Source organism: Glossina fuscipes, unplaced genomic scaffold (genome assembly GCF_014805625.2).
Source record: "Glossina fuscipes isolate IAEA_lab_2018 unplaced genomic scaffold, Yale_Gfus_2 0, whole genome shotgun sequence".
NCBI lineage: Eukaryota > Metazoa > Arthropoda > Insecta > Diptera > Glossinidae > Glossina > Glossina fuscipes.
In genome coordinates, this window is record NW_023998414.1 from 19,750,946 (window position 1) to 19,769,900 (window position 18,955).

Sequence of the window (18,955 nt, forward strand, 5' to 3'; positions counted from 1 at the left end):
CACACACACACACACACACACACACACACACACACACACACACACACCCAGAAACAATTGAGAGAAATTATGTTATACAAATATATTTAGATATAGATATATATATATATATATATGTCTAAATAGATTTCAAAGATTTTATGGGGAATTTTTTTTATTTTTTTTGTTAGGTGTTTGCAAAAAAACTTTGATCACTCTCTCACTTGAAAAAGATATTTATTGTTGGAAAATTGGTACAATATATATTTATGAAAACAGTTTCCATCATTTTCTACAACATTCACAATATTTTGGCAAGATAATGATAACATAACGAAAGAACTTTTATTAGTTGGGCAGTGATCCATCCACCGATTCATTTCCGCACTATATCATATTCACTTAATTTTTGGATTGGCTGGAGAGTAAGAGTAAGAGCTGGTAAGTTTTCTTTGGGATAATGGCAATCAATTTGGAGGTAAACACAGTAACATACAACAAGCATACTTGTTATCGTTCTTTCATTCAACCGTTCAACGGTTACAAGTAAATTGTAACGAAAAAAAAAAAAAAAAACAGAAACCACTAAAATCGTTGCATTCGATTTGCGGTAAATCCTTGGCGGCCATTCAAAGCATTCAAAGCATAAGAATTACGTTGTATCACAGTTACGCGCCAAGGCTTTTATTACACTGGTAGCTGAAGTAATCTTATTTTTCTTCTCCTTTTAATATAGGTGAGGTGTGAAAGATTTTTGCCTATTGTGTGACCTGTTCGCTAGTTCCCGCATTAAAGATTTAAACCCCCTTTGTCTTGATGCAAATTTCAAATGATGCAGTGGTATATTGTGAATTGCAAGTTACTTACTATGGTCGTGATATTGGGAAAATGCAAATTTGTTTTCCAGCTTAATATGTGATTGCTGCAGAGAGAGAGAGAGAGAGAGAGAGAGAGAGAGAGAGAGAGAGAGAGAGCGAGTGAGAGAGAGAATATTATGAAAATAAAGCAAACGTCACAAGGACATATAAGTCTTCGGGCTTCGCGTTTGTAATTTTAATCTTCGATCAGAGCCAAAGTGTATAAAAAAGTATTTAGATCGATTATCACAATCGAAGAATTTCGCGAGACTATAAATACGCATTAACTGAGATCGGTGTTCAAGATGAAAGGAAAGCGCGATAATTTGTCAACATAGTTATATAACTCTTTCGATAGTTGGCCTTAGAGCTTTCGCTTAAATTAGAAGCGTGCCATCAGCTTTGGCGAACAGTAATTCGCCAATTATTATATAATTCATCAGAATAAGTATTGCGAGAAACGAAACGTCATTTTTTAACGTTAGGAAAACATAAGCTTTATACTATCAATGAGATTATATTATCGAAAAAAAATTTGTTTTTCTACATCGTAATCGAAATAAGTTATTGATGAGTTAGTTATACCGGAGACATGAGTTTGCAAGTCACAATTTGACCTTTTCATGTAAAAACACATCTAGTGATTTATGTGGAATAATAAAACAAAAAAAATTATAATTTTTTATAAAATAAAATTGATGACGAGGTTTTAGTTAATTTACATTGATTGCTGCATTACCACTCCTGGGGGCATATTAAGTTTGCCAAAATCCCTATAAATTGTAAATAGACTTCGCCAGAGTTAATAGAAGAGGCGCATCTCGCGCATCTATTCAAGCGCCCATCCCTTGCAATCACTATTAAAATCTACAAATTTGCATTCTTATGCCCCTTCACTTGTCTATCGGTTATTTCAAGTGCCTGCTTACCTATATGTGCTTTGCAAGTCTTTTGATTTTCTTACGTGAAACGTTGAAATTTTTTCCTTATTGTATTATCTCTTTTTTTTTTTTATATGGAAAATTCATTTGGCCCTGTTTGCATGCCTTCATGTGTACAATATCAACATCAAATGATTTTATGTAGGGTTTTCGTTATCACTATGTATACTGTAGCTGTACCTGTGCGTACATCAAAATAGGAAAATTTCAATTTACTTTTCACTTAGTTTGGTTGCCTTATTACATATGGCCTTCGCATATGTCATGTTAATAATTTGATGTCTAAGTCATGTTTGCGGCAATAGTTACCATATGATGATTATTATGGAACAACTGCGGCATGGCTATACGAGGCTAAGGTTGCGCCATCGAGTGTCGTACCATGTTCCGCGAATGAGTTTGCTACATATGTATAGTATGTCAGTTAAAGATCAGTTTAATGTTTTTATATTTTTCCCTTTTTTTTTTTTTAGAAAGCTCTGTACGCATTTCCTAGTGGTGCTACAAAAGTTTTTTTTTTTTTTTTTGGCATTTTCAAATAGTCCTACAATGACAATTACTGATCGTACAGTTGTCATTGTTGCGTACAGTTGCGTCTCAATTCGCTAAGTAAAGTTAACTTATAGTCTGTTGTTTTTATTTGATCTAGTTACATAACGCCCATAGAGGAAGAATACGGCTTTATACAGCATTATAAAATTTTATAATCATTGAAATATATAAATATATAATATTGAAATATGTTAATAAAAGTAAGTAACTGAAGAAAATCGTTTGTAAACTTCATTAAATATATTATATATATATTACAGGTTTTACGGCTTTAAAAAGCTTTAAAACTTAATTTAGTTAGTTGATATGAAAAGTTCTTGTTGCTTTTTCCCTCTCAAACATAAAATTGAAACAAAAAAAAAAAAGTAAATAAATAAATAAATAAAAAAAAAAAAATAAAAAAGAAATTAAAACAAAATATTCCAAACGGCTACCGGATGAATTCATAAAAAGCGCTTAAATTGAGATTACTTAATATGAGACCGGCCCCATGAATTCGGCGGCGGCGAATGAAAGTATGTGCTCCACATTTATAGTTGTAAAGCCTTTTAGTAGAAATATTTATGCTTATGTTTCGCTAAGAGGATTTTGTTCATGTGGCGCCTGGGCAATTCAATGGCACTCGTTACAATAAAGTTGAGAATCATGATTTTAATATTTTTGGTGACGATGATGTTGTGATGATGTTAGAAACACAATTTATTATTATTTCATAAGCATAACAAAGCAAACACAAACATAAAAATCAATTACATGTACACTTGGTTATTAAAAGACAAAAAAAAAAAAAACAATATACGTATTATGAGTGACTATCAATTATCCAACGCTGCGAACACCGCTGCGAAAAAATGAAAAATACAAAACAAGTGAAATATTTAAACGTTACAGACCGTAACGTAGAACAGATTGTTGCAGACAGACTAACAATTTATCAATTAAAGACGCGAACTAGAGCCAGCCAGGGAATTCGCTTCAATTTCTAAGACGATAAGAAGTCAAAATTCGCTGACCTATGTTGTTAGTTCTAGCCCCGTCAGTCGGCTGCGGCCAGCTTCCCACTCTCTCTTTCCCTTTCTTCACCATCTTTCTGATCGTCGCTCTGTTACACGCTTGGGAGACATCCCTTAAGTGATTGGCTCGCTGGCTGGAGAAAAAAAAGAGAAAAAGTTTAGTTCCGTGATTTAAAGTTTGAAGAACTTTTCGATATTTGTGTAAACTCGCAGATAATTTTCAAAAAAAAAAAAAAAAACGCTATCCACAATGTAACTCGCTTTGGCATTTATATCTTAAACTTAAAAGCTTCTATCTCTCTCTTCAATCATAGACGGGTGTCTAAAATTCGTTATTAGACAAAAACAAGTTTTTTCTTTTTTTTTTTTTTGCTTTTATTTAATTATTAAAAAACTCGTCTGCAAGTTTCTCAATTAGGTGTGTGTGTGTGTGTGTATAAACACAAAAATGATAAAATTAAATACAAATAAAGTTTTCAAAATGTAGAAAAACCTTATAAATTAATGAAAGGGCGTTGAAAAGATTCGTAGTGTAACGGACAGATGGCTAAGTATACCGTTACTGGGATCATTGTCCATGGGATCTGATTTGTTAAATCAACTCGAAGGCTTATTGGAAAGATTCGGACTCTCTCTGAACTACTCAAGGAAATTTGCTTCGGTTTTGATGATCACAAACTCAAGAGACCGATAAAACTATTCTTGCTTCAACTTTTCACAATTCGTTTAGTCCTGTGAAAAAGTGCAATTTTTTTTGAGACACTTTTTCGATTTTTTTTTTTTTTCTTGCGAATGCTAACACATTTGAGCTTTCTATATATATGTACATATATATTTTGTGGAACTACGAACAAGAAGTCCAAGTTTTTATGCTCACGTCTTATCAAAAAGATAAAAATTCTTTTTTTTGGCAAATAGATAAGCAACTGATATGAAAATTTTAGCATAAAAACATGCAATTGAATTTATCCATCAAATGTCCGTACGGACCATCAGTGTCAGTATACTGGAAAAAAAGAAAACAAAATATTCCAAAACTCGTATATTTTCAGTTTGAGTCCCCTTCTGCAGCCACTCTCTCAATGCAGTTAAGAATCCTCCTGTATTGATTAGTCCCACCAACCTTTTTTAAAACAACTACAAAAATAAAAAAAAAGAATAAAGATTAAACATACGTACGGTGTGGTTAAATGTTGCGTAGACAATTTTTTTTTTATGCGCACAGTAGAGTTTGGGAGTTTGGGACGGAATAGTTTTAACAACCCTATGACAATAATTAACGAATTATAGAGTACACTAAATGTACCATGGCGTTTAGAACATTGAAAGGTAAGTTTAATACGCTTTGTATCTTAGGTAAGCTTAAAATTCGGCAAATGGTTTGCTTAACAGGTAAGATCGCTATAAGTTAGTCCTAGAATTACACTTTTATTGGTTTTTTATTGCTTTAAAATTTTCGCCCCTTAAATATTAAAGAACGACATAAAAAATGCTTGTGGGCGTGGCAAAATTTTAAATGCATTTTTCTCAAAAAACTATCTTCGAAAACAACACGCGGTATGACTCATGATAGTTTTCAATATTTCCATTCGAATTGTTTTCAATTTCGTTAAAACAACAATCTCTAGGGAAATACTTGGCATATTTTCAACAAATTAATTCAAATATACATTTTATTGATAAAAGACTGGCTTTTTTCGGTCAAAGAGTGAACGTTTCCAGTCAAACAATTCCAATCTCTAGATATAGGAATGCAGATGAAATGATTTTTTTCTTCTTATAGTCGGCAGCGCTTGTTTGGACAAGGGTAAGAATTAAGTTTGTGCAGGCGTATACAACGCCCGAAAGGATTTGCGATAGATTTCCTAAGATGTATTATATCGATCGATTCGCCACTATTTGTTGTATCCATCTAAGCTTGTCTGTCCCTATGTCCGTCGGTCCGTCTTATACCACGTCGTCATTGTACTAAGCGAAATGGCGTAGGGTATTTAAGGGTGGGCCCTGGCCCACTGCTATGCCTGCATTTATGTTTAAATGCAAATTTGGACAAGTTGCGTTGTTTGTCGTAAAGCTACCGAAATTAAATATATTTCACTACAGTGACCTCGTTGTTGGCATTTTTCAATATATTTCAGATAAAATTGTTTTTTATTATTTAAATATACGCCTAATAAACTCGCTAGGTATCACTACTCTTTCACTTTTCCGTCCATCCAAAAAAAAAAAACTTGTCAAAAGAACCCCGCTATTAGCGTAGTATCATAGTCCCTCCTCTTAATGGTTCCCTTATCAAATTGAATGTCGTCGGCAAACAGAGCGAATGATGAAAGTGACGAGTTCGCCGTCAATCTATATAGACTGCAAATTTTTGTTATGCAAGCGTGAAAGTGTTCTAAGCGATCTGTAGTTTTAATTAGATGTTAACGGCAGTAAGCGTTGCTGTTAACACTAAAAATTATGCTGCGTTATTTAAAAAAGCCACAGAATATCTTAAAAACATTTCGTTTGTGTCTGCAAGTGAGTCTAGCTTAATCCAATATTTAACGAAAACTTTTCTCGCGGTCCTCTGCCGTAATCATTACAGTCATTTTAAATAGTTTTATTCTGTAGTTATAGTATATATATATAAATATTACTGACATTAATATTTTGAGTTGGTGCAATTTCTCAGTTGCTAGAAATATATACATATTCATTTATCTATATAGGTATATGTTAGTTTATTGATAACGAAAAACCTTTTTTTTATATAAAATTCTTAAAAACGTTACTCGTTTAAATGGTTGCAGGCTACTAAACGCATATATAAGGAAATATGTGCAGATCTTTTATAGATATATATATATATATATGTAGATATATCTTGCATACAGTCCATTTTTGGCTTGATGAAATTACACGACTCTAAGGGCATCTATTGAAAATATCACTGGGAAAATTCTCGTAATGTGCAATAAATCTTATATTAACCATTATTAAAACTAATATAAAGTATATAGGTAGTAAAGAAAAAAAAAAATAAAATTAAATAATGATTCATTTATACATAAATAAGAAAGAAAAAAAAAGTGTGTACACAAATAGCACAGAAGCACACCCACAACCGCCAGAACAAAACCAAGTTGCCTCAAGTGTACCTCTAAACCACTGCAAATATAAAAAAAAGCTTGGCAACCGATAACGGTAAACAGCATAAATTAAATTTTCGATTCGATATTAAGATTGCAAGTTAGTTTAAATCCAATATACGCAAATCACTCGTATTAATCATAGTCACTTTGACGGAGTTTAAAGAGTCCATCATTGCCCATCTAAGTGATGGACACCATTTAGGTTCATGCAAATAGCTCTGAACGGATTAAACGGCTCCTAATAACATTTACAATGACTCGGCTGAATGAAAATAAAATGTCTACAGAAGCGATTAGTGACATTAATGTTTATCTTATAACGTAAAGTGGACGAATCTTAAGTAAGTTAATTAATTAACTTAATTAAGAAGGAAACGACAAGTCATTTCTCCAGCGACGCTATGGATAACAGAAGCAACCTTTGCTCATAAGGAGGCACATCGAGAAATGGGCTCCCAATCCAAATTGCTAAGAGGAAGCAGCACAAATTGCTTTTAAACGGCCCTAAGTGACGGCCCGGAGGGTTGCCAGAAGCGATAAAGTTAAACAGGAGACTGAATATTATGCAAAGAAGAACCTATGGATTTCACTAAGTACAAAGGGAAGCCAGTGTTCGTTTCAGGTGCGTAGAAGCCGTTGATAAATCTTAGAAAAATAGTCATCGTCCTGTGTGTTGCTTGCAATGGCAGGCCAAACTTTTCTGCGTATAAATCTGTTAACTCGCGAAATTATTAAATCGTTTAAAGAGAAAGTTAAACTTACCGGATGAAGAAAAGGTACAGTGTTTGCTATAACTTAAGCTGAAATAACATTGAATCGAGAAACAAAAACAATCAAATATTATATGGAAAAGATCCGCTTGAGTGTACGAGTAAGCAAAGGGTCTCAATGGCCCATTAGTTTAACTCTCAAGTGCGATCGAGTTTTCAATAATGTCGATAGCCTTAGACGCTAGTGACTTAGCATTGATTTTCTTGGCTAAATTAATAATGATAATAATAGTAAGTAATGTGTATATAAGAAATAAAATAAATCTTTCGAAAATCAAAATTGATATGCGTTCTCATTCGGTTCATTCATTTTCTTTTATTCGGTTGTAATGTGTATTCAATTATCTGAAAATACGCTTCATGCCAATGATTTTTGGACTTGTATTGAGAAACCGATAGCAGATATCGATTTGAACTGGAATTGGTCATAAATGTATATATACTGAGTAGAAATTGTCTCAAGTGGCCCGGTACAACAAGCAAGCGTCGCTTGCAATAAATTCATATTGAATGGCTGCGAGTCGGAAATTCGCTCTCAGGCAAAGCACAGCTTTTTCAACTATTTTTTTTTTATTTGTTGCTTGTTGCTTTGTTTGCACTACCGTTGAAGATATGTACATGTACAAGTCCGCGTTTAAAATTCATAAAGTAAATAAATGAAAAAAAAAAAAAACAAACAAACAAACTAAATAAACGAAAAGCAACAACAAAAAGAATATAAAACAAAACTTCTAAAAAACAAGTCTTTTCATGTTCGTATTTATGACCAATAACAAGAAAGAGGAGTTATCAAACAAATCTAATATTTTATGGTTATGTTTACGAAATGTTTCGTTTTTATCGTTTTAAATGCTTTTGCTATTGTTTTTGTTTATCTTTTTAATATGTTGTCATCGTAGTACAGTGCGCATAAAGGACTGCAAATCCCTTTCAATGCTAACCCTTATAACCCATTCAACCAACCATCGTCATAAGAGTTATTGGTTAAAAATATGAATGTTAATAATCTCAAGAACATAGCGAGCCACTTAGGGCGTTGAAGGTTCACACGCTTATTCACGCTTTCACACATTTTTTGATCAGCGTTACATGCTAAGGGAACAGAGAAATGTTCCTTGGTCTTCTACCTTTCCTCTCTCTCTCTCTTTCTTTCTCTCTTCTCTATTCGCATTCTCCGAACGCTTACATCCATAAAACCTTATGTGAGACAATTACAACGTTCCATCTAGATTCTTGATTACCGGCTACAGATCACATCTCGAAATGAATCCAATCATCCACACTGGGATTCTGATCGTTCCAGTTATATACTCAAACTCCGCAATAAAGTGTATTTAAAGTTGTTTTATTGCTGTTTCGCGTATTATTTACATGTTCAGAGCGATGACGAGTTTTTTGAGCCCACTGTAGGCAAAGAAACAAGTTCTTTTAAATATTTTAGGTGTTTTATATGTAAATTTATTATAATTATAAATTAGTTTATTAACTGAAAACATGAAAATTTTAAACATTAATCACAAAATCTATCATTTTAATACTCTGGCGTCTTTAAGCGATGACTGGAAACTGAATATTTATTATATAATTCAATTCATTTTATTTTTAATTCAAACTAAACACAAAAATTATGCTAAGCTTAGACTGAAACGTCGCCATTCAACCTCGCGTCGACCTAGCCGTCTTTCATATTTCATAAGTAATTTAGTATATTTTTATTAGTCATATCTAACTAGAAAAAAAAAAAAAAAATTAATTGAAAATTTGTTGCATTTATATCGCTCGCAAGTTCTGGGCCATTGTTATATTGAGTTTTTCAAAAATATGGACGTGTCCAAGCACTAGAATTAATTACGAATATTCCGGTTTCAATGGAGAGTCAAAACAGAGTCAGGGAATTATGTAAATATTGTCAATTGCATGATGGAAGGTTTGTTTGGCTCACGAATGCACGCTAATGAGGAATATATGTATGTATGTATGTACGTAATGCATATGGAGTTTAATTTTAATTAAAAAACTTTATGTGACCTTCTTCGCAATAGTACTTATTTGAGGCGACCTAGACATGGTTTTATCTATCTGTTTCCTGGTTCGGATTTGACACGATACTGTTTCAGTGACATATGTAAAACAGAACTGTGTCAGTAAGGATAGCTTATCAACTACTAAACGTGCTCAGATAGTAAAAACTCGTTACAAAAATCCTGAGCCTTTAGTATATACGGCTCGGCTCGCATACTTCATGCAGATTATAGTTGACATAGTCGTCCATCTGAGTGCACTATAGGCAAAACTGTGAAGAAACTGAAAGAGACTGGATGGGTAAACAAATTGGTTAAGTACCACACATTGTCGAAACGCACGCAAGATCGACAATATTTATGCTGTTAGTGAAAGTACCGAAAGAGATCTATGTATATCATATCACATGCATGTATATCACTTAGTTAACTATTAAACTATTCATTGTACACATTTTTCGAGATCGGAAATGTATTTTTTTATCTCGTTTTAATAACACAATCGCGCCACAGCAGTCTCGGCAGAGAGTTGATATTCTATCCGTCAAATTAGAGAAATACTCGCTAGCGATAAACATAATCTTGAATAAAATAGTTGGACCGTTTTTTTTGTTAAGAGGCTTTCTATTATACAAGACATCCGATCGAGTTTATTCATATTCCTAATCCTGCTTTTACTTACAAGTCCGCTCTGGTTAGGTTAGGCCTTTGGTGGGATTAGCTTTGTTAGCTTTAGTTTAGCCACTTTATATTTGGCAGATTCGTGACAGCAACTCGACATACGGACTAAACGTAAGTTAGATGTGTTCAGTAATGAAACGATAATCTATCATCTGGTTTACTCGTTTGGTAGATGCTCCAATTATTAGCTAGAAATTTTTACTTTTATATTTATTTATTTGTTTATTTATCTTTATTTTTTTTCATCATCATTCATCGGCTCCAATTTCGTTTGCTTTCATACGTCGAATTAGTCGTTAAAATTTAACAATTATAAAAGTTGTCTGGGTATTTTATTACGAAAATTCCGCGAACTTTTTAATTAATCTACTAAGCAGCTTCCGCATTGACTGAGAGTTTTCGATTATTATTCCGCGTTTACTAATAATTGAAAGGTGGGTTACAGTTAATTAATGTTCTGAAATTTCTATAAGTGCAAGTATCAACAGTGAAATCAATGCCCTGAACGATAATATATAAAGTAATTATCTGATTTTATTTTACTTCGATCCATTTGCAGGTTAGAATTTAACTTCGTTTACGGGTGTATGTGTAGGTTATTTCATATGGGAAGATAGATTTTTTCCAGTAATTTTGCAAATCTCATTTGTAGATTGTTGTTAATTGATGATTGTTAAGAACCAGGAAAAAAAAAAAAAACTCAGTAAAAAACAAATTTGTGTTTTACTGAGTTTTTTTATTTTTTTTATGAATATGAAAATGTTTTTCGTGGATATCCATGGTAGATGTGTTGGTGCTTTGGTTTTTATTCACATTTGACCTTTTTCCACTATCTCTTCTACTTGGTCTCCCCCTCTTTCTCTTTCTCTCTGTCTCTCTCTCTCTCTCACTCTCTCTCTGCCTCTTCTCCCAAGTTGCTTTTCCGTTTTCGCAACGTGGAACATAAAATACATTATGAAAATTTTCATTTGAAAATACATATGCGGGCTCCCTGTCTCCCTGGCTGGCTGTTCGGACGGTTTGAATGGTTGACTGACTGAATGACTGACTGACTGACTGACTGACTGTCTAACTGACTGGTTGGTTGGTTGATTTTGTTTGCGGGCTTTTTTATGTGCAACATTTAAAATATATATAAAAATTGAAAGTGTTTTTTCGATGGTTGTGTGTTCGGAGAAAAATAAAAAACAAAATAAAACTAAAAACATATTTGTATACAAAAGCCAAACTCGTTTATTAGCCAAATTTGGGTTGAACAACCATCAGCATCAGCATAGTCTGCTCTATAAAATACACAATAATGCTGCCCAACCTTAGTTTTTATTGCACTTACTTCCAACAAGCATTAGCATTAGCTTTCGAGATTTGCAATAATTGTTAAAGTAACGGTGAGCTTAAACTTTGATATTTATGCTTATATTTTATATCGTTACTGTAACAGAAAATGTTGCTGTTGTTGTTGTTGTTGTTGTTGTTGCTATGGTTGTTGCAGATAAAATACAAATTCAAAATGCTTAGAGAAATAAAAAATTAAGTTAAAATATTAAAAGATGTTTAAACCACCCCGGGAGGAGTGTGTGATTACTCCTTACTTATACGTACATACGTTCGCCAAATGCAAACAACGAAACTAATCGAAAAGTTAAGTTGACTACCGTTCGCGGAGTGCAGCAGTAGTAGTAGTCAGTTAATTGGTTGGCGAAGCTTAATATTTAAGAAAAATTATTTTTAATGATTATTAATTGAAAGCCATTAGTAAAACTTAAATATAATAATTTCAGGCAAAAATTATGTGTAACATAACGTTCTGTACAGTTTCAAAAGCCTTATGGTGGTTATCATTTATCATTGCGCACATGCATACATATATATATATATAAACATAGATAGGCATACATACATCCATCCATCCATCCATCCATCGATGCATACAAACATACATGCATACATACATTTACAATATATGTATGTGTATTCATGTGTGTGTGTATGTGTGTGTTTGTGTGTGTTGCACTCATTCACTTACGTATATAGTAGTTAGTGAATCATTAATGACAGGTATTACGTAGTGATGGTATCAATTCAATGTTTCATCGACAACCAACTATGACAATAATAAACGGCTATATTTTGTGAGTGCAAAACATATACGCGCGCACACACATACAACCGAGGCATATAGGTTATTGCAAGAAATCAGCTAGTTACAAACAAGTCTTGCAAAACAAGTCTAAAGGTTGATAAAATTATTATTACTACCATTATTGTTGTTGTTTTTGTTTATGTTGTTGCTTGCGTTTACGTTTTTGTTGCTTATGCTGCTGATGCTGCTGATGCTGTTGTTTTTCCTGTTGCTGTTGTTATTATTGCTGTTGTTTTTGTTGCTGCTATTATTGTTATTATTTTTGTTGTTGTTTTTATAGATGTTAATTTTTGTTTTTCTGCTCATATCCACGTTAAAGACCAGTTTCTATAAGTTAAACGTTCTATTAAATCAAGTTTTACGCTGCAAACCCACATGTATTTCCAACAACAATACAGCCAAATGACAACACACACACACACACACACACACACACATACAGTATCGGCAATATTGTCCAAGCGAAAAAACTAAACAAAGCGTTAAAACGACATGGTTTAGTACTCCAAGTTAGGTAATGGCATGGGCGCCGGCGCACTGCAAGCCTCAGGTATAAGCCTTTATCGTAGTGTATATAGAAAAGAATACACATAAATTCATACACAAATGCACGCAAACGCACGCTATGCGCTTCGTTGCTCTTGTTAGCTCTGGTTTGCTAGCATCGTAGTAGTGTAGTGTCTAGTGTGGTATAACCAACTGGTAATAAAAAATTATAACTTGTTCTGCGCGTTGTTTGCTTTACTAGTTTTTTTATTTTGTTTTTTTTTTTTTAGGTTAGTTTTTCTTTTTTCTCTCATTTTCTTTTAGTGTCTAAGATTTCACACTAACAGCTTAAAAGCGCGCAAGGTGTTTTTCTGTTGTTATTTGGTAGCTAATAGGATTTGTGTTGTTGTTGTTGTTGTTGTTGTTGTTGTTGTTGTTATAGTTGCTCTTGTTCTTGTTGATGTTGCTAATGTATCTGCTGCTATTGCTGCTGCACACACATCATCGGGTTGGTCATTGATATTCATTTATTTATTGAGTTCATGCACATACACACTGGTTAACTTGCATTTCTGTTTATAAATATATAAATATGCGTTATTTCACAAACATAATACATACATTCAAACGCGGTCAACGAAAGCATTTGTATTGATATTGATGCTAAAGTTGTTCATAATGATATCTATTGAAACATGTTTTTGTTGTTGCCCAGCTTCGGTTAACATTTGGTCATTCTGGAGTTATTTGTGTAAGTGGTTCCCATGACTATTTCTGCACGTAGCAGTTGTTGTGTTAACTAAGGCAGGCACTGTAAGAACAAGTACAACAACAAGAGCAGCAGCAGCAGCAACAGCAGCAGAAGCAGTCAGCAACCATTAGAAGTAGAATAATTGGTTCGAAAGTTGTTTAATTCCAGGCCCAGGTGGTAGATATTATGTGTTTATATTTTATTACAAAAGCATATAAGTATTGAAACATTCTTCACTATATTATAGAATGATAGAATGATGTGCAAAGATATATATATAATATATATGATAAATATATATATGTGCAGTCGTGCATTCGCACACACATAACTAATTGAATTTGATTGTCACAAACACACGCACGCACGCACGCATACACGCATACACGCACGCACACACAGATACGAATTTTAATTTATTTTCGTCGACAAAGGAAGGCAGAAAAAACTTCAAATATAAAATACTCCGATTGTATGCTCTACGTAGACAGCGGTAATTATAAAAGTGTTTAACTCTTATAATTCACAATTTAAGATATTTAAATATTTTAATTTTCGTACACTTTCGTACGAATGCATTGTTAATGTGGACGATACTTAATTGCATTTTTACAGTTAAACTTCAAATAAACCGCAGAAAAAATTTTTTTTTTGGTTTAATAAAATCGTAGGTCGCCTGTTGATTGATATAATATTAGCTTGAGTTTTTGGACTTGGGCCTCTTTCGCAAATACTGGTTACATGCACATAATGTTTTGTTTATTTAATTTTGTTTTCTTTAACCACAAAACCACAGAAAAATTTTCTGTCTTCATTTTTACAGGGATTTTTTTTTCACAAAAAATAATAATATATTGCAAGTGAAGGGGCTTCATAGCGCTGGAGATAACTTTGAAGCATCTTCCTTCTTGTTATTTATTTTGTTTGCTAACAATATGATGAACTTTATACATTTGCATATTTAGCGTTCCTTTCGACTTGATTATAAAAAATTATAAAAATTCCAAACACATACGTAATACTATTCTGCGATTCGTCGTCATTATCATTCTGCATAGCTTGCGTATGAAGAAAATTATGAAATTATAAATGCAAATTTGAAATAAAATGAACAAAAATATGCAAAATACAATGAGCAGTGCTTTTCGCTTAGCTGAGGCAAGATTTCCTTTTAACTAAAATTTGAAAATCAATCGAGCACTGGTGCCCATCTTGCTCGACTGAGTTAGCATTGCCTACTGTTGGGCGTGTATCCCCACGGGCCCCCGTTTTCTAAGCGAAAGCATAAACAGTACTCTAGCGCTGCTGCGCATAAAGCTATCACTTCTTCTTCATTTGAAAATGACAAATATCTCACACTAAAAAGCATATGAACCTTGCATAGATGGACTTCTGTGTGGCAAAAAAATAGAGAGCGAAGAAGTAAATGGCTTTTGCGGAAAACTTTACTTTCCCTCCTCCTCGCTCCGAAGTAGAGCGCTACTAAATCCTTACGTGTGTTGAACGATGGATGTGTTACAATAGGCAAAGACCAAACAATCAGAATGCAGAGTAGGCCAACCATGGACGATATATACTTGCATATTTCTTACGGTTTCATTTGGGTAGGTGGGCCGTGTGGCGCTTGTGATGTGTTCGAAATGATGGAAACTGCCAGAAGGAAACCAATAACATTTGATGCAATTGGGATAAAAAGCACAACAAGTGCAATATGTTTTCAGCGTGAATAGATTCCACCTCCTTTATGGGAACTTGACTATGAAACATTACCAGCTCCAATATGTAACTGGACGGTTTTTCGCCTTATAACTAATAATGCACTAGATGACTAGATATTGCTTGTTCGACTCATGACTTCACTCTTATAACGGTGACCAAATGTGCCTTCGTTTATGGATAGCCTCAAATCACCAGTTATCCAGGTTGTTGCGGTTGTTATTGGGCTATATACATTGTACGAACCAATTCCTAATATTTTTTTAGAATTATAATAGAATTATAATCAATTTTTATATCGGGAAGCAGTCATTCACATACTTAATGTGTAAATGTATATATATAAATTTTACTTTATTAAAGCAACTAAGCTAACGAAGTCTACACTGCCTTAGAGAAACAAAAGAGCCGACAGTTGTAGTTGCTCATCCTCCTTTTTAGTTCTAATATTTATTTCCTTTTTTTAAATAAATTGTAATAATAATAATAATAATAATTACAGCCGATTTTCCATATATATATACGAGACAAGGGATTATTTGGAAAACAGCAAGGAAAGCGTCGAAGCTAAAGAACGCTTAACCCAAATGCCAGGAAATTTCGGCGAACGTCATTTGCGGATTGGGCTTTTTGAAAAATAGTACGAAGTTATTGCCAGAGAAGATATCTATTGCCGATTGACTGATGTATTTGTTATACTATAAGATCGTCGATATGTAGGAGTTGCAGTAACGCAGTAATCAAGCAAAAAGTTGATAACCACCATGATCGAGGATACACACACATATGTATGTAACGTTATATCTAATGAATAATTCTGTTTGCTGCAAATCCAATAACATCACTATGGTACGAGAACAGGGATACAGTAGATGGTCGGCGAAAGAAGAAGAGAAAATTTGAAGAGATACCACTGTCACCTCTTTGGAATGTTTTCTCCGAATTTTTTTTTTTGTTTTCTTACTTTCTTCCTCTTTATCTGGGTGGGGAGCCAATTTTTAATGTTTTTCTTCCTCATATATAGCTTTCCGCTCTGCAAAAAATTTAATTTTACCGATTAAGTTTACCGATCCTAATGAGCAAAATACAATCATCGGGACTTGAAGTCATTCCGAAAGCAATCCAAAATAAAGGTGAATTGCAGCCATTAAGATTGAATTATAGTAAGATTTTTAACGATTTTCCTCGCTCTTTAGATGAGGAGAGAGAAATCTCTTGAATTTTAATCTTTTTGTTTTTATTTTATTTTTTGCTTTTTTTTCAATACCAAATAAGTAGGATGAAGCTTATAAAATGAACATACAACAAGACTAAAATGGCAGCGAAAATTTTAGAACATAAAGCATTTTATAGCCCTTTACGCTCATCAATATATATATATGTATGTATATATATGTATGTATATCAATATAACGTTGAAATTATTAGAAATGGATCAATAAATTTAAAAGTTTAAATGAATTTGACGCAGTATTATGAAAAAGAAAGAAACATTGAAGACGAAATGAAGATACAGAGTAAACAATTTATCTGCCTACAGTGGGATTCATCGCTTCCTCAACCTACCAATCAACTAAGGCGAAATTTTATTTTTGACTATCGTACAAGTTTTTTGAACGCAAAGAAATTTGCTCGAGTTCGTCTTCGCCCTTTTTATTTTTCAAGGAATATTATCACACAGACATATCTTGAATAACAATAATAATAATAACTTTATGATAACTAATTTTGCAAATTCCTCTACTTTGTATTTGTATCTATACGCAAAAATTGTTTCGAAAATTGATTTAAAACCGATCTGCCTTCGAAGAATTGCACTTAGCTAGCTTATGGGATATGAATAGAAATCCTTGAACTCAGAAATAAGAATACACTTAGACTGAGTGTGTTAAGAGTTCATCATTCCATCATCATTGAAATCCATAAGCTTAGTAATATACGGAAACTGTATTGAAAACGATCTGTAAAGTGTCGCTCGCTTCTTCTTTTTGTTCGTTTGCTATATAAGCAATCCGTATACGCAAGGTAAGCATTTGCATAGATTTAAAATATTTCTTAATGATTGCGATACGGGGGTATAGTGTAAATATATTTTGCAGATATACGCACACAGGTACATGCCCAATGATAGCAACTTACACCGTTGTTACTTTAATGCCAGTCAAATTGGTTACAGCAATTGAGTACAATAATAATAATAATAATAATAATAGTAATAATGAAAAAAACGAAGAAAAACACAAAAAACAATTCATTGGCTCAATCAGAGATACGCAAGGATACATATTGCCTTGTGCGTGCATTGTTATGGAAGAATGTTGGTAATAATTAATAATTTTTGGTTTATTTAAATGGCGCGCAATAATACTTTCATATATACAAACAAGCAAGTCTGCACGCTGGCATACGCGTACAGACGAAAAAAAGAGTGAGAGAGTGGAAGAGATAGAGAGAGAGAGAGAGAGAGAGAGAGAGAGCGAGAGAGGGAAGGAGAAAATGCTAGTATTGATCAATAAATATGGGAAATAATTGTTAATTTGTGTATATATGTGGTTGTGTGCGTGTGCTTTATTTCCGCTATGTGGCAGCAGCTGTTAACCGCTTTTATATATACGTATACTAACAAAAAAAAAAAAAACAAAAACAATAAAAAAAAACCAAATAAATAAATAAATAAAAGCGAAAAAACCTATAAAGCTATTGTATCAGACGGTGAGGGGAAAAAAGCGAGTAAGTGAAAAAGAAAGTAAAGCAAAGTGATACGATGGAGAGGAAAGGGTCCCCGGATATACAAAAGCTTTATTTTGTGAACAGATTTACGGGATGGCATTTGTACGTAATGATGTATGTAAGTGGCTATATATGTTCGTGCGCGCCTCTTCATGTATATTGGTATATATGCGCGTGCCTGTGTGTCTATGTGCATGTAAGCGATTGTATGCCAATCCAATCCAATTTGTAGTTAAAAAAGATTACTCAATGGCTGCTTTTGTGCATAATTGCAAAAGCTGCCAGAATGAACAAAAACGAATAACAACAACAACAATAAGAACAAAGAAAAAGGACAGAAAAATAGCGAAAACCAAAAAAGCATACATATGTATGTATGCCATCACTGAACAGTAAAAGATATACGTGTGGGTGGGTGTGCTTGCCCGCGCGCGCGTGTGTGTGTGTGTATGTGTGTATGTATGTGTGTATGTATGTAGAAGACAAACATACACGAAAAGAAGGATCTGGTCTCGTACTACATCTTCTGGCTTTTTCATCGTTCGTCCTGCTACTGTAACTATGTACTAGTATCCAAGCTCCTCTGACATATAAATTCGTAGATATAAACAAAAACCAACTTTTTCATCAGAGTTATTGGTTCAGTACGAGTTTTTGGGCTGATAGGGTGATGATGTTGCCTGTTATTGTTCTGTTTGCTCGTTGCTATAATTTACCGTTTTACAGCGAGGAAAACAAAAAACCATAAACAGAAAAACTGGCAGAACCGGATTGTATTGTAAAAATTTAATACGGCACATAAAACATTTACGGTAATTACCTGAAAGCTGATGTCAATAATTAAATGCCGAGCTATTGTGTGTGCGTGTATATATATACATGTAGAAATATATATATATACATGTAGAAAAAAACTCAGTCATGCTTCCAAAGTAAGGCACAAATCGATGCGGGTGCTATAATTGCAGTCCAAATAACTGTATGCGAAAACAATCTATAGTAGCAAGCAAATCAATGGATAAGTTAATGCCTGATTGTGTTCGATTGCTGTATTGCTTATTGCATTCGTGTATTACTAGGTGTGTGTTAGTCATGTATGTGTCGAGAAAACCGAAAATGCATACACACACATACACACACACACACACACACACACACACACACACACACACACACACACA